This window comes from Manis javanica, chromosome 10 (genome assembly GCF_040802235.1).
Source record: "Manis javanica isolate MJ-LG chromosome 10, MJ_LKY, whole genome shotgun sequence".
Taxonomy (NCBI): domain Eukaryota; kingdom Metazoa; phylum Chordata; class Mammalia; order Pholidota; family Manidae; genus Manis; species Manis javanica.
The window spans coordinates 90,772,017-90,796,376 of record NC_133165.1 but is presented as its reverse complement, the minus strand read 5'-3'; the positions used below and the strand labels follow the sequence as shown (position 1 = coordinate 90,796,376).

Sequence of the window (24,360 nt, the reverse complement as noted above, 5' to 3'; positions counted from 1 at the left end):
GCTTTGTAGTAGAGCTTGAAGTCGGGAAGGGTAATCCCCCCAGCTTTATTCTTCCTTCTCAGGATTGCTTTGGCTGTTTGGGGTCTTTGGTGGTTCCATATGAATTTTAGAACTATTTGCTTTAGTTTGTTGAAGAATGCTGTTGGTATTTTGATAAGGATTGCATTGAATCTATAGATTGCTTTAGGCAGGATGGCCATTTTGACAATATTAATTCTTCCTATCCATGAGTACGAGATGTGTTTCCATTTATTGATATCTTCTTTAATTTCCCTCATGAGTGTCTTGTAGTTTTCAGAGTATAGGTCTTTAACTTGCTTGTTTAGGTTTATTCCTAGGTATTTCATTCTTTTTGATGTAATTGTGAATGGAATTGTTTTCCTGATTTCTCTCAACTACTAGTTCATCATTAGTGTATAGGAATTCCACAGATTTCTGTGTATTAATTTTGTATCCTGCAACTTTGCAGAACTCAGATATTAGATCTAGTAGTTTGGAGTGGATTCTTTAGGGATTTTTATGTACAATATCATGTTATCTGCAAACAGTGACAGTTTAACTTCTTCTTTACCAATCTGGATGCCTTTTATTTCTTTGTGTTGTCTGATTGCTGTGGTGAGGACCTCCAGAACTATGTTAAATAAAAGTGGAGAGAGTGGGTATCCTTGTCTTGTTCCCAATCTTAAAGGAAAGACTTTCAGCTTCTTGCTGTTAAGTATGATGTTTGCTGTGGGGTTTTCATATATGGCCTTTATTATGTTGAGGTACTTGCCCTCTATACTCATTTTGTTGAGAGTTTTTATCATGAATGGATGTTGGACTTTGTTCAATGTTTTTCAGCATCTATGGAGATAATCATGCAGTTTTTGTCCTAGTTTTTGTTGATATGGTGGATGATGTTGACGGATATTCTAATATTGTACCATCCTTGCATCCCTGGAATAAATACTACTTGGTCATTATGGATGATCTTTTTAATGTATTTTTTAATTTGATTTGCTAATATTTTGTTGAGTATTTTTCCATCTATGTTCATCAGGGATATTGGTCTGTAATTTTCTTTTTTTTTGTGGTATTTTTGCCTGGTTTTGGTATTAGAGTGATGCTGGCCTTGTAGAATGAGTTTGGATGTATTCCCTCTTCTACTTCTTGGGAAATGTTAAGGAGGATGGCTTTTAGGTCTTCACTAAATGTTTGATAAAATTCAGCTGTGAAGCCATCTGGTCCAAGGTTTTTGTTCTTAGGTAGTTTTTGATTACCAATTCAATTTTGTTGCTAGTAATTGGTCTGTTGAAATTTTCTGTTTCTTCCTGGGTCAGTCTTGGAAGGTTGTATTTTTCTAGAAAGTTGTCCATTTCTTCTAGGTTATCCAGTTTGTTAGCATATAATTTTTCATAGTATTCTCTAATAATTCTTTGTATTTCTGTGGTGTCCACAGTGATTTTTTTCCCTTCTCATTTTTCATTCTGTTGTGTAGACTGTCTTTTTTTCCTGATACATCTGGCTAGGGTTTATCTGTTTTGTTTATTTTCTCAAAGATCCCTGTTTTCCACACGTGGCTGGAATCTCAGTCTCTCCAGGTACTCTGCCTGTCTTAGCTTTCTGACCCCCCTAATCACCAGAACACCATGCAATGTAGTTTTGTGCTCCCAGAGCAGATCTCCAGGGCTAGGTGTTTAGCAGTCCCAGGCCTTCACTCCCTCCCTGCTCTGTTTCTCTTCCTCCCGCTGGTGAGCCTAGGTCGGGGAAGGGCTTGGGTCCCACCAGGTCACAGCTTTGGTACATTACCCTGTTTCGTCAGGTCTTTTCTTCAGTTGTATGCAGTCTGACTCAGCCTTCTTTCCTGTTGCTCTTCCAGTATTAGTTGTATTAATTATATTTTTGTATTATATATGGTTTAAAGAGGAGGTCTCTGTCTCCCCTCTCATGCCGCCATCTTTAATCCCATCTCTCTGTTATACCTTATACCTTAACTCAGTTGTTTCATCGTTGAGTTAGTTTTCGTTGATTCTCTTACTTTAGTTCTGGAGGTTGGGTCTCCCAGGTGTATTATCATGCCATATATAGAGATTGTTTTCTTTTTCTTTTTCAGTTGTTACAGCGTCATGTTTTCTTTTGTCCCGTTCCTCCTTGCCTGATATTTTCAGAATCATGTTAAGTATTGAATGCCTTTAGTATTTCCCTATGAATAAATATCTGACTTCAAGATCGTGTTAGGTATCCATTCCTGTTTACTAATAGGTTTTCTGATTTCAGACTATCCTTGTGTTCTGGGTATAAATATCACTTTATCATAGTGTATTTTTTTCCTTAATGTGGTGCTAGAGTCTTTTTTACAGAAATCCTAAATAAAATATTAGCACCAAATTTCCTAAGTAATATTAGTGTGCAGTTTTATTCTATCCTTATTAGGTTTAGATATCAATGTTGCACTTGTTTCATAAGAAACTTGAAAATTTTATTTTCTGTTCTCTGTAATAAGTGTAGCCTTTGGGTTGGGTCTCTGGTCTTCAAAGGTTTGGTAGGATTCTTCCGTGAAACCCTCTGGGACTGGTGCTCTTTTTGTTGAGGGTTTTCTTTGGTAATGTTATCTGTTTCTTTATGTCTGCTGTGGTCAGTTTGCTAAGCTGTATCTTAGGAAATGATCCATTTCATCTAAGTTTTTAAGTTTTATTTACATAGAGGTCTTCAGTCTATTTTTTTGGAATTTCCTCTGCGTATTTCCTCTTTTGTTATTTTGTCATTTCCTCTTTTGTCACTTAGTATATTTGTGTGTTCTTTCTACTTTGTAAGCATGTATAACACGTACATTCTATTCTTTTAACTATGTTCCCACCGTCAATCCTTTCGCTAAAGCTTCTGCAATTATGTCTTTGTTGGATGAAATTCATCTTATGGTAAATTCTGCAGCAAGGGCATTTTTATATAGTATTCCTGAATTCTGGTACATTCAAAACTGTTTTTTCTTTCTGTAGATTTAGTATTTAAAGGAAAGATTTGGCTCTTACATTCTTAAATTTCTTTAAAATACTGCTCTACTGTTGTTTTTATTTTGACGTCTGATTTTATTACTTTTTAAAGGTTTTTTTTGTTTATGTTTTCTCCTCAAGGGTTTTTACCTTTGTCCTTTAAACTCTAATAAGATGTCTTGAAGTAGATTATTCTGGGTCAGATTTCCCAGGTATACAGCAGACCTTTTCAATGCCATGGTTAGATTTTCTCTTATTTCTGGAAAGATTTCTTGAATTATAATTAATTCTTTTCCATTTTTTTCTTGAAGAACTCCAATTACACAATGTTGGATCCCTTGCATGTTTTACATGTCAGATACTATCTTCTGACATTTTTTACTCAATCTGATTTTCATTCTTTTATTTTCTGGTGTTTCTTCAATGTTTCTTTATACATTTTTGCACAAATCCGTACTCTCTTGAGCATTTTGCAATTTATTCTTAATTTTCATAATGATTTTGTCATTTTTTTCTCTCATTCCTCCTCTGAGATTGACCCATTCTCATTGCATTTCTTAATGGATTTTTGTTCATTCTTGTTTTTAGTTTTTGGTTCTAGGTGATACTTGTTTTTAATATCTCCAAATATTTGCTTGAGGGTATTTAATTCAATTAGAAATGCTGCTTTACAGTTATCTAATTTTTTTGTTTGTTTTCTAGTGTGTGTTGGCATTGTTGTTTTCTGGGGACAGTGTCTCATCAGATGAAGGGCTGTGATTTCCATCTTCTGTTTACTTCCTCTGATAGCTTTGTATGTAATTGGTTTGATTTTTTTTCCCTCCCTATTCCTGGCCATTTTATGAACAAGGTTCTTAGTTCATAAATGCCTCTGTCAAAGTAGTAAGGGGCATTTTTTGATGGATGATGGCAGTAGTAAAAGGAATTAGGAAGGAATTGGTGTGTCTTCTTCTCTTTGGTTTCTGCAGGATCCTTAAATTATCCCTCTTTTACTACACTGCTGTATCTCCATGAGACACCTCCCTTCTCTTTTCACCTGCCTCTTTCCAACAAACACTGCTCATTTGAGCCTGGTTTTCTTGTTGCTGTTTCCTTTCTCCTCTTATGCAGCTGGTGATGGGAACTACCAGATTCCAGGGATCAGTATTCTTAGCACTTGGCATTGGACTTCTTTTCTGCAGTTAATTTTGTTTGTGCCTTATCTGTGTCCTCTGGGCCCCTCTCTTTTTCAGACCATCTCTTAAGCTTCTGTACCTGTGCACTCACAGGCTTGCAGAGGCAGTGGGAGCTCTTGGGTTTTGGTGTTTATTTATTTACTTACAGGTAATTTAAAGTTTGTGGTATGTTCTCTCTTAATAATACTGGTCATATGCCGTGTTGTTGTACTCTTTGTGATTATATATTTTGGAGGGGAGAGGTCAGGATTCAGGCTGCATTATCCTCCTAACTCACAAGTTCCAGAGGAACTTTTTAAAGTTAAGATTCTTAGGGCCTGCTCTTGAAGACTCAGATTCTGCTGGTATGGAGTAAGGCCTAGGACACTGTAATTTTTTTAAGCTCTTCATATTTGGATGCAGAAGTAGCTTTGGGAAACTACTGGCCTTAGACTAGGGATCAGCAAACTTTTTCTGTAAAGGGTCAGCTACTAAATATTTTAGGTTTTCAAGATCATATTCAGTCTTTGTTGCGTGTTCTTTTTTTATTTTTTAAACCTTTAAAACCATAAAAAGTACCATTCTTAGCCTTAGAACCTAGAAAAACAGGCTGAGGGTGGTTTAGGCTAACCCCTTTCATAGAATATCTTCAAATGCCTTTTCTTGGACTTGGCTTAAAAGTTAGTGTAATGTTTACCTTTTTTCTGAGAACCTTAAGCAAGGAGTGTTTTTAATGCTGTAAGCAATTTTGAATCTACTCAGGAGTATAAACCAGCATAGGGGTTGTGGTACAAGCTTTCCCATGGAAGTAACAATATGAAGTGGAAAATATAAATGTAGATATTACTGGCTAGCTGCTTCAGCAACAAAGAACTTTATATAATTCTTGTAAAACACCTGATTTCACAAAATACTGTACTTTGATGGCTATCTACCATCCTGACTGCCACAATGTGTATAAATATGTAAATGAGGAGCCCTTGGAGAATAAGTCAGTTGAAACTATCCCTCCAGTTATTTAAATTTTAAGACTTTATACCAAAATTATTGTGACTTTTTGCACAGCTGATACTGAGCTTTTCTGTCAATGTACTTCAGTTGTTTCTTAAGGCAACTCTTGATTTCTATTCGTAAAAGGGACTCAAAATAGTTTCCTTCTTCCCACAGCCAGAAGGCATGCCCTCAGTCCTAAAGCTGTTATCATATTGTCTAACTATATTGGAGAAAGTGCATGAAACCCTGCTGTGTGGATGACCATGGTAGGGACCACGGGCAGGCCACCCCAAGTTGTGCTGCTTTGGCATGCAGATTACGTCACAGCTGAAAACTGTCAAGACCCAAAGAGTCAGAAAGAATCTTTGACCTTACCCTTAACTGCATAGAAAGAATTTAGATGGAGGACCTGCTCCAGGAAGAGAGCTATCACTATAGTTAACAACACTGTAATATGAACTAGGGCGGTAGACAAGTGTGGCAAAGTCATTTAAAGGGAGCTGAGAAGAAAAAGGGAAATTGTGCTCCTCGTGCAGGTTGTGCATAAGGCTTGTAAAGGCAGTTTCAGAGGGTGAGTGAGGGGTTTGTAAGGAGTGGTATCAAGGAATTGTTTCAGGATATTATCTCTGTCATTCAGCTTCTGGTGCCACCACTTCATATGGTCAGCCTATGTTGATTCGCTGGCTTTCCCAAAACATGGTCAGGGAACTTGCTCTTTGATCTTTCTATAAGATAAACTGATACAAAAGAGGTTTTGTAATTTCTCTTTCCTCCCTCAGGGCAGTGATTCCCCCTTTGGAAACAGGACTTGTCATTAATCCCTGGGAATGTCCCTTCTGGCTTAAGACATGGTAGGTTAATAGTAGACCACATGGCTGGCTTATGGCTTACCATAAATTCTTCTTAAAAGACATGTTGGGAGCTTTAGCCTTTTAACCTTTAAGCCCCAAGATAGAGTCCCTATTGCTCTTCCCTATGCTGCCTCACTTTCAGAATGATCTTTTAAACCTTTCAGAGTCACATCATTTAATCCTCCTCTATTCCATGAAGGGATTGACTTCCATTGTGGAATTACAATGGTCTGAAGCCTGAGGAGTAGAAAAAAGGCACTCTGTTAGTCACCTTTATTTCTGGTCACAAATCATCCTCTTTATCTTCATTATTTGTAGATTCAGTCAGTATTTAAAAGTCTTTCACATAGACTGTTGTGCAAGAGGGCAGTGGCAGTCGGTAGGTTAGTAATTTTGCTTCACGCAGTGTCCTAGACTCCTCCACTGTTATGGAGATGTTATGATTTTTATTTCCATTACTAATAAGAAAAATACAAAAGTAGTTACAGTTTCATTCCTTCTCCCTGAATCTTTATTCATATGTTGAAGCCAGAATGATGTTAAAGCACAAATCTGACCATATCATATTGTAATGAATACTCAAACTCCTTGCCCTCAGTGTCCTGCCCTTTCCACCTCTCCCAGCTCACCCTCTGCTGTTCTCTGCCCTGTACATTGCACTGACTGCAATGGCCTCCTTTCTGTCCCTTTTGGACATTGCAGCCTTACTGCTACTCAGGCCTTTCCTGTTCCCTCCACCAGGAGTGCTCTTCACGTATCTGGAGGCTGCTTCCTTGCCATTGTTGAGGAGACCATCAAATGGCCCTCTTCATCCTCACCAAAATGGTGCCCCTCCTTTGCATGCTGGCCTTCTTCAGGTGTTTATCATTCTTAGAAAACAAATGGAGGAAACTGATAATTAGTAGAATTACAGGTTCATTAGGGCAGGAACACAGTCATGTTCACCCCTGAGTACTGGCTTCCTAAAATAATGCTTTGACGCAGTGGACACTTACTATGAGAATGAATATTAGTTATTGTCAGTCTGTATGACTTTTATTTCAATTATTATCTCTTTCATTATTGATAACATGTGAACAATGGTGTAGCTCCCCCCACCAACCCCTCCACTGTGTTTCTCTCTGTGGAAGTTAAGGGTTAATTTAGCAGAACTGGGAAATGTACCTAGTGGTACCTCTTAGATGCTCTGACTCCCCAATCCATGGGTGGTGGAAATAAAGTTTCATAAAGGAGAAACATTTCAGCAGTAAGGGTAGGGACATAATAGTGTCTCTGTAATTATATCTGAGAAATTGTCTACAGTTACTTTTTTAAAATACATTTTCAATATTGAGTTGAAGAGTTACATTTACCTATATACTTTTGTCTGATTGCCATAAAAAGAGGAGGGTGGTTTGTTTTTTTCTCAACAGGAGGATGGCTTTATGCTTCCGCATAAGAACATCTGAATTTAGATTTCTGTAGAAGTAACTTCACCCTGAAGTTGCCTTAACCATTGTGACCCACTCAAAGAAGAGGGAAGTCATTGGTGCTTTGAGCCCTTACCCCCTCCCTCTAGGGCCTCGTGAATATATTAATCAAGTGCTTCTAAAACTAGCCATTTTCCTCAGTATCACACACATCTATTTAGGCAAATAATGCTCTTCTTTAATTGGTTTCTTCAGGAAACTTTGAAGATCCATGGCTGCTTTCCCTACTTGTTTAGTGTAATGTTAATGCAAGCTTAGGTTGAGTTTGTAGTGAACTAAACCCCCTAGTTTTTTTCTCTGTTCTGTACTTACTTTTGGCTTTTTTTAAACCCCTCAAAAAATCTAGATGCAGGGTGCAGTATTTATAAAATTACATCTTGTTCCATTTGTTGTCCCACTCACTGAACATGTGATCTGTATATGAGAGCTCCCCTAGTTGTGGCATTTGAAAATGGTGTGTCTTTAATGTTTTCATTCAGTTTTGATGGAAAAGCAAGGAACAGGGTGAATATGTGATTTGATTGATAGTCCACTACTGATGAAGTTATGTACTTGCATTTGACTTTCTGATACTGTAGAGAATAAGTGAACACTGGTGTAGTTTGGTACCAGGAGAAGTAAGTGCAAAAAGAGTTGAAGGAGCCAGTTCTTGTGCTCATGGAAGTGTACATAGCGTTACTTGCAGTACAGTGTTCCTTTGAAGATAGTAGAGGAAGATACCAAGAGAGCATGTTTGTTCTGTTGCATTTTCTGTCTTAAAATGAGTAAACCACAAGTTTCATTCTAAGCTTTGTCCTGTGTTCTTCCATTTAAAATATGATGAATCAGATACTGCTGTTAGTGAGTTAGGAGGAGAATATTTGAAGGACAAATTAATCTCAGTTGGAAACTATTCCATAAAATGTTCGTTAGTGTGCTAGAAAGATTAGGGGAGGGTATAGTCACTGCCTCCCATTTCCTAGCACACATTTGAAATTAAACTCCTGTGGATAAATCACTCAAGACAGCTGGGCTTTGCATAGAGTACCTCAAAAGCTGGGCTTTGTATCTGTGAAAACTGCAAGGTGTTTAATATCCTGCAGGGTCTGTATTCAGTATCATTTGGCATTGATAAAGAAAGCTTCTCTCTGCTGGTCCTTGTATTGTTTTCCTGGCACTCTTGGATATATGAAGTAGTTGTTAATATTGAGAATTGTGAAGTACTTTTCAGACTAGCTCTGATTTTGGGGGGCTGGAGGAAGTGATTTCTCAAAAAAGTTTTCAATCCATAATGGATTCTAGTTCCTAAGAATTTTCTTCTAAGAAGGGAATGTGATTTGAAACTGTAAAAAAGCTCACTTTTTCTTTTGTGTTCTGTAATAATAATAATAATAATAATATAATGGCTGCTTTGTAAATCTGGGAATTACAATAGTTTTCAAAATGTGAATTTAGAAAGGTAATTATATTGTAAGAACGTGGGAGCCAGAAAGTCTTTTTTGTTTTATGTGAATGTGTCAGCAGCTATAAAATGAATAAGCTTCCATCTTTTTGCAATTTTTATATATCCTTGGTTAAGTAAAAGTGGTGTCTTCACTTACAGAAGACATTGTATTCTCCTTGCATACCATTTTGTTGTCCTTTCAGTGTAAATGATACCTACAAAAACAAACAGTAGAAAGTCTTCTCATTTAAAACTTGAAATACAGTTAATGCTTATTTTCCATATCTTCCTAGGAACATGATAATTTTTAAATAAATGTTCCAAGTCACATGCTGTTACAGGTGGTGCTGACACACACAGTCTAATAAAATACAGCACCAGTAATTCTGCCAACCACCAGCTATATCAACCGTGTCTGTAGTTCTTTTGCAGTGCCTTCTATGGTTCTGTGAGTCCAAGGTGAGTTCAGGAAATATTTGTTGTTGAGAGTTAATAAAAAATGTTTGGTTTTGGGCCCTTTAATCTGTCCTTCCCAGAACTTGCGAAGATTTCCTGCAATGGGAGAGAAGAAATTTGGAATCTCTCCATCCCTGCACTTCTTTCTCTATCCATCAGCTTGGATTTTGTGTTTTACATACTAGCCCCACACAAGCAGTAACATCTTCTACTGATAACCCCTTCCCAAGTGAGGAAACATTTTGATGACAATAAATGTTTGAGCTTGTAAAAATAATTCTTGTGGCCTAAATAGATGGGTTAACTATTCTTTAAGTAACATTATTTTTGGAGAGCCTGTTATTTGTTTTTGAAATACTTATACCTAAAAAAAAGTCCTAACTAGTTAGGGCTTTAAGGTAAAAGTAGTATCAATCCCTGGAAAGATAAATAGCACACCTATGGAGTCTGGGGCAACCTGGAAAGGAGCCTTTTCTTACCTGTTTTATCACAGTAGTAACTAATAGTTGAATCATGAAATATTTTGATGATCATGAACTTCAGTTGTAGGTGCCACTTTTCTGTAAAGGAGTAAAAGTACCCCATTGTCTCGGTTGTAAGTTATGTTAAAAGCAGTATTGGGGAAGGTACGCATTTTATATTTGCATGTTTTTTCTAGCATTATAGTGAAGTCGTACTGTTTGTTCATCAGGAAACATTTAAGCGCCTACCTTGTGCTGGACCACGTACTTCACTCTCAAGGTAAAAAATGGGCTTTTTAGGCCCATAGCAATAACATAAATGTTCTCAAAGTTTAGAATAATATCTTTAGAAGAATGAGTAACTAATAATGCTGCTTTCAGAACACAGGTATGGCATCCTTCAAAATAATGAACTGTGTACCTTGAAGAGAAAAATTTATGTAACACAATTCTCTGTATACTGTTTAATATACATCTAAATTGTGAAAAGCATGAGCATAAGCTTAGTTGCTAGGACAACTTGAGGTTTTCTAGTCCATTTTTAATGAAGGATTCTCTTGGTTTGTAAACTAGATAGCACCTTTTCCCTTTTTTAGCCTATTTCATAATGTAGTATATGCTTTTCACATAGTGAGCTTCAGTAAATATTGGTGGTGATGAAAATTTCTGATCTCTTAACCATCATGATCCTTCAGAATTAAAATTTCTGGAGAATTTTAGGGACAGCTTATATGTCCTGAATTTCTGAATAGATGAACATTTCAGAAAAGTCAGGTACCTGGTTCTGTGAATATGTATGCAAAGGCAGGTAGGGCAGACTGGTAAGAACCACACTGCCTAGGTGTGAATAGTAGCTCTGTCCTTAACAGCTTTGTGACCTTGGACAAATTACTTACTCTGTTTTGCTTCAGTTTCCTCAACTGTAAAATGGAAAGTAATAGTACTGATTTCATATGGCCATACTAAACTAAGACAGTTTGGAAATCTTAGTTATTGTTACCATCATCATTACAGCCATCCAGCTTTATGTAAAATTGATAGCACAGTGCTCTATACAGTAAACATTCAAAATTGGGTGGTTTTCCTTGTACATTCGATAACAAGCCAGAGAGATAGCACTCTGAGGTGGTGTTGCTGCCCTGGGCATAATTTCAAAGAATTTATTTTGTATGTGACCTTGTGGCCAAAGGTTCCTTCTCTTATCTACCCCTGTTTTCCTTCAAATATGCTATGTCCGTTTTGCAATTTTCTGGCCAGTTCCAAAAGGCTGTAAGGAGCCATACTACTCTGAACCCTATTTGAGCTGAATGCCCATTTTCCCCCCCTCCTTTTTAATGAACTGAATAACCGAAGGTTAACAAAGAATCAATGGGTGTACACCTAACCACAGTTGTAGTGAAACAATTGTATGATTGTATATATAGATATCTCTTCCCAAAGACTAGGAGATCTGTGGAGATGGATGATTCTGTCTCATTTCCACTGTGTCCCTGACACCTGGTACTCGGATACACCTGGAATGAAGAAATAATGTTTGGACACCTATTTTTTTCATACTAATGTCAGTAAGAGATTACAAATAAATGTATGTGAATGATGGTCCAAACCTCTTCTGAAACTTACTGCTAATTGAGGAGGTATGCAATTAATAAATATAGAGTTAGAGAAACCCAACCTTAAGTACTTGAATTAATGAGAAACTAGCTGTAAGCTGTTACCTATCCTGTTCCCTGATTACATTTTGAAGGGGATGGTGACCAATTGCTAGGTACTGGATATGTGTGGGACCAGTGTAGCCTTTATCAAGGAGATGGATATACTCAAGCTTTTAATTAAAATTTACTGTAATAAAGAACAAATGCCAACTAATTCTCAGGGAGAAATTCATTCGTTCATCTCTTCATCACATTCATATCTTTTAATCCTCCTTACAGCCTTGAGGAGTCAATAGCAGCATGTCTGATATTTATTTTGTAGACATGATCTGTAACTTATGTATGACAGAGTCTGAAATTCAGTGTTCTGAGGGAACAGAAAAGATGAATGTAAGATTGGAAAAGTAAAGGAATTTAGCAACTAATTGTATACTGAGGAGAGTGAAATCAGGGATGCTTTTAGGCTGAAGCGGCTGATACTTGAACTGAAATAGGAAGGAATAGAACAGTGTTTCCTAAAGTGTTCTGTGGAATACTGGTTGCAGGGGATATTAATAGGTGCACCATGGAAAAAAAAGTGTAGATAAAAATAACTTCAGGAAATGCAACATAAAATATTTCCCTCTTGTAGATTCAGAAATGTTTGAGGGTACAAAAAATTGACTATAAAGAAACCTACTTAATGTGCTAACCTGTTCACATCATAGCTATTACCATACTGTGAATTAGCCTTTTCTAAGACTCAGTTTGGAAATGCTAGGTCTAGAGGAATTTGGCAGTTGGTAATAGGAATGGAGTTTTGGGGTTTGAGCTTGTGGTTGGAACTAAAAATTAAATTACCATCAAGGTTTTGGAGATGAGAGAACAATGAAGCTCCAAAGTATAGTTTTGTAGGTGAAGTAAGTGGAAGCAAGACACAAAATTTGGAAAAGGAAATACTAATAACCAGTTGTAATAATTGAACCCAAGACTATTGAATTACATGTGAGTTTTTCAGATGAAAAAAGGTGCAGCTTTTCAAAGCTTCAAGTGTATATGAATATCGTACCAGCTTCTGTATAATCCACAGTAGTCAAATAAGGAGTGCAAGTAGTGTTTATAAATACCAATCTGGAGTCCTAATAGTGAGTGCTGTGAGATAAAGTAGGGGACCCAGATTTTGCTGGGATGGGTAAAGAGGCAGAAAGGGAGGCAGCTGTGCCATTCAAGAGACACAGAAGGAATGCTTAGAGAGAGAGAAAACAAGAAAGGACACATGGAAGGCAAGGGAGGGGTGTTTCACAGGATAGGCAGTCATAGGTGTTAGAGAAGAAAGGAGTATAAGATCACTGGACCTAACTCCTCTATTTTATACATGAGAAATGTTAAGACCATGTAAAGGGATAGAGTGGTTTGCTCAGGATTAAATGTCACAGCAGAGTCAGGATTAGAATCTTGTCCTTTCATTGTTGTGTGTTGGTACTCTAGAGATTTCAGAAAGGAAGAGATTGGTAATAATGATGTTGAGGTATCTCCTCTTTTAGGAGAATGAATACTGGCCGTCCCCCAAAAGGCCCTCAATCCTTTAGTATGAACTATGGTAAAGAGTCTGAGTCTGGCAGCCTCTGAAAACCAGTTCATCTATACTCTAATAATTGATTTTTGGGGTCAGGTTCATGTTACCTAAGCTCATGAGATTGATGTAAAAAGCAGAATGCCAATTTATTAATTTTAAGTTTAAAAGAAAAAAAAATGTCCTGGGAAACAGACTCTCAAGTCCTTGCTAGGCCATTTTCTTCCCCACAGATTTGCCACATGGGAAACCACATTATAATTAGGAGGTTGCTTAGTGAGTGTGTAGGCAGAACAAGTGGTATAATATGTTTGGAATGTGTAACAGACTCAGGCTTTTCTTAACTTCTCCAAGACCAGTTAGTTCATCTGGCGATTGGGAGTAATAATAGTGCCTTGTTCTTGGGGTATTGGGAGGATTAGGTAGAGTTTACTGTAAATTGCTTAGCACAGTACTTGTCAGAGCATCCTACTATTAACTCTGATAACTAATATCAGTGTTTCAATTGTGTGTAGTTAAGATACAAATATTTCTTGAACCTCTCTGTCATTTGGAATTCTTAACACTGCTTGAATGAGAAAGGCCAGACTTTCTTTTTCTGTTCTGATGGCTATCCTTTGCCTGTACTCTCATGATTGGACAGCCTGCCTCTGAATGTTAAATGTCTTTTTCTCCCATTAAGTTAAATTGGCTCATTCCATCTCGCTAATAATGTCAGATCTTGAGTCCTGAGTTCCATTTTGCTCTTTTTAGGATGCTCATTGTGGATGTGCTTCTTGGTTGATTACATTAGGTTGAACCAATGAAATTGCTGATGTTCTACTGGTTTTCATCTTCAAAAATGGCAGTGTCATATGGCTTAATCTAATACACTGATTTTAAAATTTAATTCCTCCCAGATGGCCCCAACAGTTTCCATTAAGAGAGGCTAAGTCTGTTGACCAGTTCTGAAGCCTTTGCTTTACATGCAATGGGCTGTACCATTGCACTTCTCTTCCTGTGATCAGATTCTGAGAAATTTCTTGCTGTATGTGTGCTTGTGTCTTTTGTGTGGTATGCCATTTTTCCTCTTCTCTTTACATTTAGTCTCTTTTGTTTAGGCCAGCATTGGACATATGATTATTTGTACTTTCTTGATTGCTATTTTACATAATGCATTTTTTAGTAAAGTTATTAAGATTACTAAACCAGTGTTTGCTGCTCAATATACGTACTGTGCATGATCTCCTAGATCATAGCCCTTAACTTTAAAATGTTCACATTTTTGGTAAGGATGTTGTGGGTCACAGTACCAGAGTTGGCAAATTCTTCCATTGAACTAGAATTTCAGTGTAATGCCGATAGATCAAATTAATAATGCCTAACAGTTGAAGAGAGATACTTCAGTTTTATTTTGCTCAAATAACATCCAAAATATTTAGGAAAGGAAATAATTTGGAGGCTGCTCGGACAACGTAGCTCATTTCCCGCTCATCCTTTCTAGTTCTTGTGCATGTACAGCATGTGATCTGTATGATTATAGTCATTGGATAAATGTATTTCTGTGTTTTCCTCCTGAATATTGTATCACAAAGAGTGTTCCTGTGCCTGGTTGGCATTTAGTTTTCTTAGTCATCATTTTTTTAAGTCTCCAAGAATCTTTGTCAGTTAATCATCTAATTTTAATTGTGGGAAGAAAACCTTTTTCCCTCTCTAGGGTGTCACTCTACTATACTTTTTCAAGTAGACCAATCTAGTATGTAGATTAGCTGTTAAAAATTCTGGATGTGTGGTATAGCCCTCTTGCTTTTAATTCTTAAATATTTTTAGATGTCATTATATATAAGAACATCACATTCAAATATTGAATTAAATTTCTTCATTTAACAAATATGTATCATGCGCCTTCTATATAGGTAGGCTAACTTAAGTGTTTACTGTATGCAGTCTGTTGGAAACTAATTTAAAATGTTGCTACTAATTATAACAAATAGCCATAGTTTATTGAGTACATACTGTTACATGCCAAGACATGCCAGGCATGAAGACATGGGGATGATTATAAGATAGTTTATGTATTAATTCATTTAAACTTTCTCAAAAATTATGAGGCAAATGGTACCCCCATTTTACAGAAGAGGAAGCTGAAACACTGGGTAAATTGCCCAAGGCCACTCAGCAGGTACAGGAAAGTGTTTGGAATGAAATCTGAGAAGTTATGGACCTGCCTTCATCATAGTCAGGATTCGGTGGTGGGCCAAGCATCCTATTGAATGCTAACGAATCTCTGCTTCTCTGGAATTGACAATCTCATTTGCTGGTACCCCAGATGGGCTGAAAGGACCACTATTTGTCTTCATTACATGCCACACGTGCTCCAGTTCAGTTCAGTTACCCCATATTGAGTAGTTTCTGTGGGCAAGGTGTAGCTGCTCTAGTGGTCACTAGGAGACACAGAAATGAGCAAGACCATCCTGCCCTTAGCGCTTACAGTTACTCAGGAAGAAGGCTGTGGACACAAATAATTGTAGCACACATTTAATGTTATTGTGACTTGAAAGAACTGCAGAAGCAGAGAGAAATAGACTAATTTCATGGCATGGGTCAGGTAGAGGGGGCATTTAAACTGTTCCTAGGAGGAGAAGTTAATAGAAAGGAAAAGGAAATAGACCAATTTTGATTAAGGAAGATGACACCAGGAGACTGAAACTTACCCAGAGAAAAAGAAGGCGGGGAGAATGAGAATACTGAAACAAATGGATGAGAGGAGGGATGTGGGTTTGGTTCAGATACCCATGCCAAAGCTGTCAGTATGTCTTCTATTGAAGACCTCTACTGACGGTAGGTGCTTACAGCCTACATGCTGCCCAGCGTCTGTCACCACCTTCAAAGTACTCCTTCCTTGATGCTTCATTTTACTTTCTGCAATTGCTGTGAAAGGAAATTAAACATGGTCTGATCTTCTCAAAAGATAATGCAAGTCTCTCATTAATTTTATAAGATAACTTAAACCACCTGTATTAAAAATTATCCAAAGGAATTAGGAAGCCAGGAGCTTTGGAAAACTGCATGTTTTCTCCCCGTCAGTACTACGCTAACCTGAAGTTTTGGTTTTCTTTTTTATGTGTGTGTGCATTTATTTTAGTTCAGTTTTCTGTTTCGGGAGTTTGAGGATTTTAATTGCATTAATCTTTCACAATGCAAACTTTACTCCTGTCCATTTTTATTCTAGTGAACAGTTAAGCCATTTTTCAGCCTCTTGAAGAGCTATAAAAGGAACAGAAGTTGTGGCTACTGCCCTCAGGAAGCTGAAGTTGTATTTGAGGATAGAAGATAAAGTACAAGTAGATATCAAAGTATCGGCTCTTCCCCATGCTGCCTCCTTGTTCTCCTGTGCTCAGGCATATCAAACTGTCAGTCATACCTCTGTGCTTTCAGTCACTTCCGACCCTACCTCACTCTGCCTCAGTTTTAGGTGTATCTTTTTGACAATGAAGCCTTTCTTGAAACCATTATACCCATTGAACACTTTATCCCTCTGTGTTCACCAACTCTTTCATGATACTCTACAACACTTAATTGTATTTGCCTGTGTACTTGTCTTTTCTCCCTCATTTAGGCTGTAAACTCCTTGAAGAAAGAGCCTTGGACGCAGAACTTAACATATGTTTGGGACTGGTAGGAACTCCAGAGAAGAACAGTAGGTTTGGGAAGGGCCAGTGTAATATTAGTGACTGATGTGCAAGATTCTCAAATGGAATGTTCAGTTAACAGTTGAAAACACAGGCCTGAGGCTTGATCAAGTTCTTAGATGTAGATCATGATGTGGTATCACCTGCCAATAGAGAGGTTGTAGGGAGGAGAGGTCTGTGGGTGGATCCCTTAGTGATAACCTCAGTTAGCGTGTATAGTAAAGATTTTAAAAGCCAAGGAATATGGGCTAAGGAAGAGGCCTGGGAGAACTAAGTAATCAGTATAGTGGATAGGAAGGAAGAACACTGTCAAATGACACAAAATTACATAGGAGAATGGGGACTGAGAAGAAACCTTAGGTCATTCATCATCATAAGCAGCCAACGCAGGATGTGAGGATGGATCCAATTTGCCAGGGGGTCAGGGTGAGTATGGCTGACCAAGAAGCATTGAGGATGGACCTTATTAAAAGGTATGGGGAAAGGAGGCATGAAGAAGGGATAACTTATTTGGTTAACAAAATCCAGGAGAGGCTTGTTTTGGTGGGGAGGAGAGGGAATGATGTTTTATGTGTTAGAATGTATCTGGAAATACTGGTTAGGAACCAGTACTAAGTGGCTTGCCATGACAGTCAAGGAAATCAAGGTCTGACATGAGAATCCTGGGTAGAAAAAAAGAGCTGCAGTGATTTAAGAGCTTGGAAAGAAGGAGGAACATGATAGCCAGTTAGACATGTGTCAGGGGTCATATATGACTGAGAAAAATTCATTTCCAATGGAACTAAGAACTCAGTTAAAAAAATTTTAACCAGCATTGCCCTGCCAGATGGTATGTCTACTCAGGGGTAGCTAATGAAAGGTATCCATCTGGTAGGAGGGTGAAAGAGCAAGTGAGGCTTAATTAAGAGCAAAACTGGAGTCACTGACCATTGGGAAGTTCAATTTTTTTAGGGAGGTAGGTGTGATCAGCAGGGGTCTTGACTGACTGCCTTTGAGCCTGGAGTTCAGAATGTACACCCAATACTCCTCATAAGTAAGGAGAAATAAGGGGAGATGCTATACCAGAGAAGAAATCTTTAAAGTGGAACAGTTACACATGATGATGACTTGTCATGTGTGGTTCTGCCCTTGAATAGCACTCACGAGATACAGATCAGTCTTGGAATGACTTGTCAGGAACTGTGTGAAACCAGAGAGTTTGAAGGATCATCATGACGTGGTGGAGTGGTTACAGTTCAACACATCTCCCGATGTCCATATTCTTTGCACTTCGGTGAGCTCACTATAAATCAAATTCTTGCCTAACTTCTTAAAATATGGCTTACTTATTTTCAGACAGGTTCTTTGTGTTGCAAAAGTGAGTATTGGTTTACTGAGCCCATCTTTAGTAACCTCAGCTGGAAATTGCAAAAGACCATCAACTATCAAACTGTATAAATAAAAAAGAGATTAGAGAAATGAAAAAGTGTTTTCTACCCTTAGTTCTGTCTTCAGTTGTTTAAATATTGGGTAAATAATCCTTGAGGCCTAGGGTTTTTAATTAAGAAAACAAATCTCATGTTAAATTTACAGTTAAGAGTTATGCCTCCCTAAATATTGCCAACTTTATTTTTGTGAGCTTGTTCGGTGACATAATGAGCATCCTGTTTCCTTAAGCATTTAAGTGTAGGTTCTTGTGAACTGACAGGATAGAAGCTCTTAAGAACTGAGTAGGCTGATGGAGCAGCTGGTGTGACATTCAAGTGTTCATATTGCCTTCTAGCTCCTGAACAGAAGGGTAAAAAAGCAGTTTTAATTTAGAAATCTCTTCCTTGACTATAGCTGAAATTCTCAAAACCAGTAAAACTAGAAAATGATAGAACATTTTGTTCTCCTATTTAACTGGAGATAGAATATGTTCTTACATTTGGTGGTAAGGTGTACAGGATTATATAAAATTAACTTTCCGTATATTTGAGGTTTTCAGAGGTTTATCTTTTATTTAGGAAACTATTACTGTTAGGATGAAAATTCTTGAAATGCCTAAATGAAGCAATAGAGTAGGAGAAAAAAACAAAGGACAGCTCATTTTAGGGAAGAACAGGAGAAAGGTAGGTATCTAAATTATGGTTCTCCATTAAAAGTGTTAAATTTTAACAAATTTAGGTGTTTAAGACCACTTCCCATATGTTCAAAATGAAGCAATGTTAGTCTCCACATTTCCTATTTTGAATGAGTCAAATTATTTGCAGTATATGTATATCAATATACTTGGTATTAAAATTAAAACAATTTAACAGCTCAGAGCATTTTTCGACTATTTCAATTATTCATGCAAATTAAGAGCCTAATAAAGAAACATGATTAATTTGCTTAGGAAATTTTGGATTAAGGTGGTAATCCAGCAGTTTTTTTCCATTGTCACAGTTGAGCACACACTTACTATCCACAGTACATTCTCCAGACCAGTAGCATCAGCGTCACCATTGCCTGAGAAATTAGAAATGTAAATTTTTGAGCCCTACCAAGGTGTACCAAAATGAAACTCTGGGGCTGGGGCCCAGCAATCTGTGCTTTAAGGAGCCCTTCAGGGGCTTCTGATGCAAGCTGAAGTTTGAGAAACCCTAATCTGTAGTATGTAGCATTAATACATAAATGATTTTAATAATCCAGTATGTGACCCTACACTTTTAAATTTATCCTGGTTGTAGTAAATTCAAAGGGATTGGATTTTTTTGACTGTGTAAGTGCAACCTTGCAAAACTAGGACAGCCCTTTAGGAGGTGCAGTTATCAGTGTTTGGGATAAGATGATTCCAACAGACTTGACCATCAAGCATTTAAAATGTCTATAGTGAAATTCAAGATATCTGTGTTTGGGATCATTCACATTAAAATTTTATCACATACTTTTGTTAATTAAGTACTTTATTGGCATAAACAAATAATCTGTGCTTTAAATGACATTATCAAAAGCAAGAGTAATTGCCTTACAGCCCCAGGGAGGGGTATGAATCTCCAATTTATTGAACCTATTCTGCTTCGGGCTGACATATTTCTTTATAAACTAAAGACTGGGGAATAGGAGCTGTCTTTGGGGCTAGGATAAGGAAACCAGGTGATGTTATTCACCCTTTGACTGAGTCAGACTGCTGTAGTGTGGTTTCACCATTTTAATTGAATTGTGAAATTCTGAACTATGAGAGAAACAAAAAAATAAATCTTGTAAGTACACATGGAAATGAATTTTAATTGTTATCTATGAATTGATCTCATGGGCTAAAACCAGGTGAAAATAATTATGGTTAGGATTACAGTGACACCCAGTTCCTCCCCACTGATTCCCTGGACAAGTTACTTAAGAAGAGAAACAGGCAGTGGAAAATGAGAGCAGGCAGCCAGCAGTGAGAACAAGAATCAAGCAAGCATCAGAGGAATTAAGGCAAAAGCATTTCAAGAGTGAAGGAGTGGTTAGCAGTAGCAAAGGTTGCCAGTAGGTCAGATAAGAGGGTCTAAATAAATATGTGCATTAGATTTAGGAACATGAGGGGTCAGTAGTCACCTTGAAAAGTAATTTCAGTGCAGCACAGAAGCCCCTAGATTGAAGTTGGTTCCTCTTTAACTGTCAGTTCAATGCAGATAAGGTAGAAATAGGAAATCTCAGAGAGGATGATAGCATGGGGCTGAGGATTCTTTGACCAGATGGCCCTTGTGAGTAAGCTTTTTCTTCTTTGTTATTTGTATCTAATTGTGAGCTTTGTTAACATACTGATTTGGTATGACTTTAATTTAGCTTGGGTAATCCTAACAAATTATTTCTCATGTAAATTTATCATTTCCTTCAGGCTTTATGTAATACTAAAACTCAGCATTATTTGCATGGCTTCAAGGATCTAGGACCCTGGTTAAAAACCATTGCTATGTAGCAGTCATTGCATAATTCATCTGAAAATCTTTTTACTTCTGTTCTCTAAAAAGACATAAAGAAAACTTAAGCTTATATATTATTTTGTATACAAAGATGGTTTGAAAACTTGAATACTATGACTTTCTCTTAACTCATGACACACATCTAGGATATTATTTTAAATATAGGATTATGAGGTTTTGTTTTGCTCTTTTTAGATTGTTATTGTTGACTATTGTAAAATCTGTTTTTCAGACTGATCTTTAGCTTAATGTTTAACAGGAACAATTTCTGTTCAGTAAACATCGAACACCTACTATATTCCAGACTGTGCTGGGGGTTAAAAGTAAATGGCACAAATCCTGCCTTGAGTTCACAGTTCGTTGGGGAAGACAGTGAGGTAAACAGATCATTGCAGCTGTGTGATAAATGCTATAATAGAACAGCAAATTAGTGCCTCCACTATTCTAATCTACTTGTTCCCCACCCTGAGAGATTTGTTAAAGTGGTCATGCTGAATTTGTCCCTGGCAGCAGCTGTAACTTGCTCTTTAAACTATTGTACTTACTCTCTGCCTCTGGAAGAGTCTAGTAGATGTAAAATAACTTACTGGAAAGAGCGGGATTAATTTTTAGTCAACACAGACACACAGTGACGGTATTTATGAATCCTGTGAAACCAAGAAAGGCATTGTAGACAATGCTTATTTCCTGCTTTATCGGTTTTGTAAAAGTGAAATCCTGTTTGGTGAATTTATTCTTGTTTCCATGTGTCATTCTTTACTCACCTCATGTGAATTACCTTCATAAACAAGCTTTATAGTCTTTATGCTCCTTTATGCAGTTTGTATGCTTTCTTTATGCCACTTAAAAAATGAAAAATGTGAGTTTAGAGTACTGTCAAAATTGAGTTATCCCTTGGTTCTTCCAAATGTTTTAATGAAATAATTTGAATATAATAAAACTTTGTAAGAAGAAACTCCCCACCACTCACATGATCTTGAGATATCTACTCTTTGAGATGCATAATATTTAGATTGTTCCTTCTCCCATTAGTCAGGTATTACCCACCATTACTTTTATATTTAGTAGTTTATGGTAAATTTTTATCATCTTATTAAAAATTGCTGTAATTGTTGGAAGACTTAAAATTTTTAGGGTGGGAATCAGGTATAAGCTTATTTTTTATTCTGTAAAAGTGACTTTATAAGATTGAAAGATCATAGTACATCTTGCTAAGATAGGGAGATCCAAGATGAATAAAGCATGTATTTTTGTCTTTAAATTTTAATATAATGGGTTTATATTTAGGCTAATTACATTGTAGTTACACTGTCCAAGTCCCCAGGGGGTGGCGGCTTCTGGTTGTCCACACTGTATCTAGTGGGCCAGGGTAGGGTGGGTGGCACAGGGCTGGATTTCTTCATTTCTGAGATAGTGCTCTCTGCCAAAATGCTGTTAGCAGCCACAGTGAATCACAGCTATAAAAAACTAGTTATCCCTCTTTCCACAAGTACTTGTTGATAAAGGGAGTTGAATTAATTTTTATATTAAAAGAAAGAAAAGAAACTAAGAAAATGGAGGTTTCTTGAGTGTTCTTTTTTGAAAGGCTGCAGTTAAAAACAGTTTTTTAGCCTTTTGTCAGTCAGATGGTGCATCTGACAGCTTAGGGTGTCAGTATCTATTTCAAGTACGGTGCCAGTTATTTCCCCGGGAGGAGCCTCCCTAAGACCTATACATTATTATGATTTACCCCAACAATTTAAATTTAGTCTTTAACCCTTCTTTCTAAGGATTTTGTGAATATTGAATGCTTTCTTTTTTTATAAGCATCTTTATACTTTTTGTAATTAGATTATTATCAGTGTTTGGTTTCAGTGGTTACATGGACAACTGGATTTTGGCACCAACATCCCTTTCAGCTGTTCAATGCTATGATTCTTTCCTTTATAACCATTAACAGGATGATGATGCCTTGTAAAAATTTGTTTAAGGTTAGTATTTTATTTTGATTTAGAAACTTTTAAACAATTATTCTCTTATTACATAAATGAAAAGACACCTTTATCTTTCTAGAAGATTTTATTTTTCAAGCCCAGGGCCCATAATTTTTGTTCCAATAAGAACCAGTCATGGATTAAGAACTTTGTAAATACTGATTTTTTTTTTTATTTTTTAAAATTCACTGACCTAGTAAATAGGCATTTGACTTAATACTTAAATTATTTCAGGATATCAGATGAAAAGCCAAAGAGATTTCATTGAGCTCTTTCAGTGTGGATACCTTAAGAGAACTGTTTGGGTTTTGTTGGGAAAGAATATGTGAAATTAAAAGTAATTTATGCACCATAGTAGTTATAAAATGTGTAACTATTAGAAAAATGAAGAGTAAGAGGACAGCAAATAGGTATGTTAGTTTTGAAATTTCATTATGAATTGCATATGATTTGAAAAAAATCAAGATTACTTGGGAGTTGTAGTTGACTCAAAGCATATTTTAAGAAACCAGTGAGGGTTTAAACAAAATAACTGATTTCTAACAAACTACCTTTGATTTGTAACCAGTTTGTTTAAATTTAGGGTTGAAATTAATCAAATGACTTAGCTAAGCTTATGAGCACAATTAACAAAGAAAGATCTTTAAATTAGATGGTATCTTTTATACATTATATACAAGAAAGAATAACTTTTTTTTTGTCTGGGGTATGTTATCTTGGAAGTAATTGCCTAAAAGGAATCTTGATTTTTAAAAGCTGAACAGAATCAATGGAGAATGGGGTCTTGAACAGAAGTCAGTTGCATGCATGTGTATAAAGCATGCTTACTGCATCAAGACCGATGTAGTTACCTTTTAAAATAGGAATGGATTTTCAAAGATTATAACTGTCACAAAAAGGCATGGGGCTATCTTCAGGCATTGAGCACTCTTCCATACATTCTTCAGTATCTTGCTTGATCAGCTCCAGGGATAGGAAGTTCTGACTGACCCAGGGACCCTTTGCTGGTCAGGATTCTCCACAAAACAGAATCAATAGGAAGTGTATACAGTGATGTATTCTGAGGAAATAGCTCAGGCAGTTATAGAGGCTGAGAAGTCCCACCTGATGCTTTCTCCAGACTAAAGACCCAGGAAAGCCCATGGCATCGTTCGTTCCAAGTCTGAAGGCCTGAGAACCAGGGAAGCCACGGGTGTAATTCCCAGTCTGAGGGTAGAAGACTAATGTCTCTGCTTGCCCAGTCAGGTATAGAGAGGGTCTTTTTACTGTTCTGTTAGTCCCTCTGTTCTGTCAGTCCCTCAATGGATTGGGTTATGTCTGCCCACCATGGGGAGGACCATATGCTTCACTCAGTGTACCTATTCAAATGCTTAACTCATCCAGAACACCTTCCTAGGCATACCCACAAATAATGTTTGGCCAAATATCTAAGCGCCCTGTGATCTGGTTAAGCTGACGTAAAATTAACTGTTACCCATTCCAGTTTGGGATAACTTGTTACAGAGTTCTGCCTTGTTTAGCCAAAAATATGCCCCTCTGTCTAACTTTTTTTTTTGGTATCATTAATCTACAATTACATGAGGTACAATATGTTTACTAGGCTCCCCCCTTCACCAAGTCCCCCCCACCAAACCTCATTACAGTCACTGTCCGTCAGCAAAGTAAGATGCTGTAGAGTCACTACTTGTCTTCTCTGTGTTGCACATCCCTCCCCGTGCCTCCCCCAACATTATACATGCTAATCGTAATGCCCCCTTTCTTTCCACCCCCCCCCGTTATCCCTCCCTTCCCACCCATCCTCCCCAGTCCCTTTCCCTTTGGTAAC

At 37.2% G+C, this 24,360-nt stretch overlaps 1 protein-coding gene across 17 annotated transcripts in view; it reads left to right on the top strand.

Annotated features, from left to right (window-relative positions):
• Window positions 1–24,360, top strand: part of ATP2B1 (ATPase plasma membrane Ca2+ transporting 1) — a 118,970-nt gene that overhangs the window by 29,750 nt on the left and 64,860 nt on the right. For 8 of the 17 annotated variants that reach the window (XM_073213608.1, XM_073213607.1, XM_073213601.1 and 5 more), the window contains one exon: window positions 9,974–17,927. The exons of 6 other annotated variants lie outside the window; for them this stretch is intronic. The gene's annotated coding sequence lies outside the window, so the exon portion shown is untranslated. The remainder of the gene's footprint in view (window positions 1–9,973; window positions 17,928–24,360) is intronic. 3 more of the 17 variants (XM_017662422.3, XM_017662426.3, XM_073213602.1) reach the window with 2 other exon arrangements.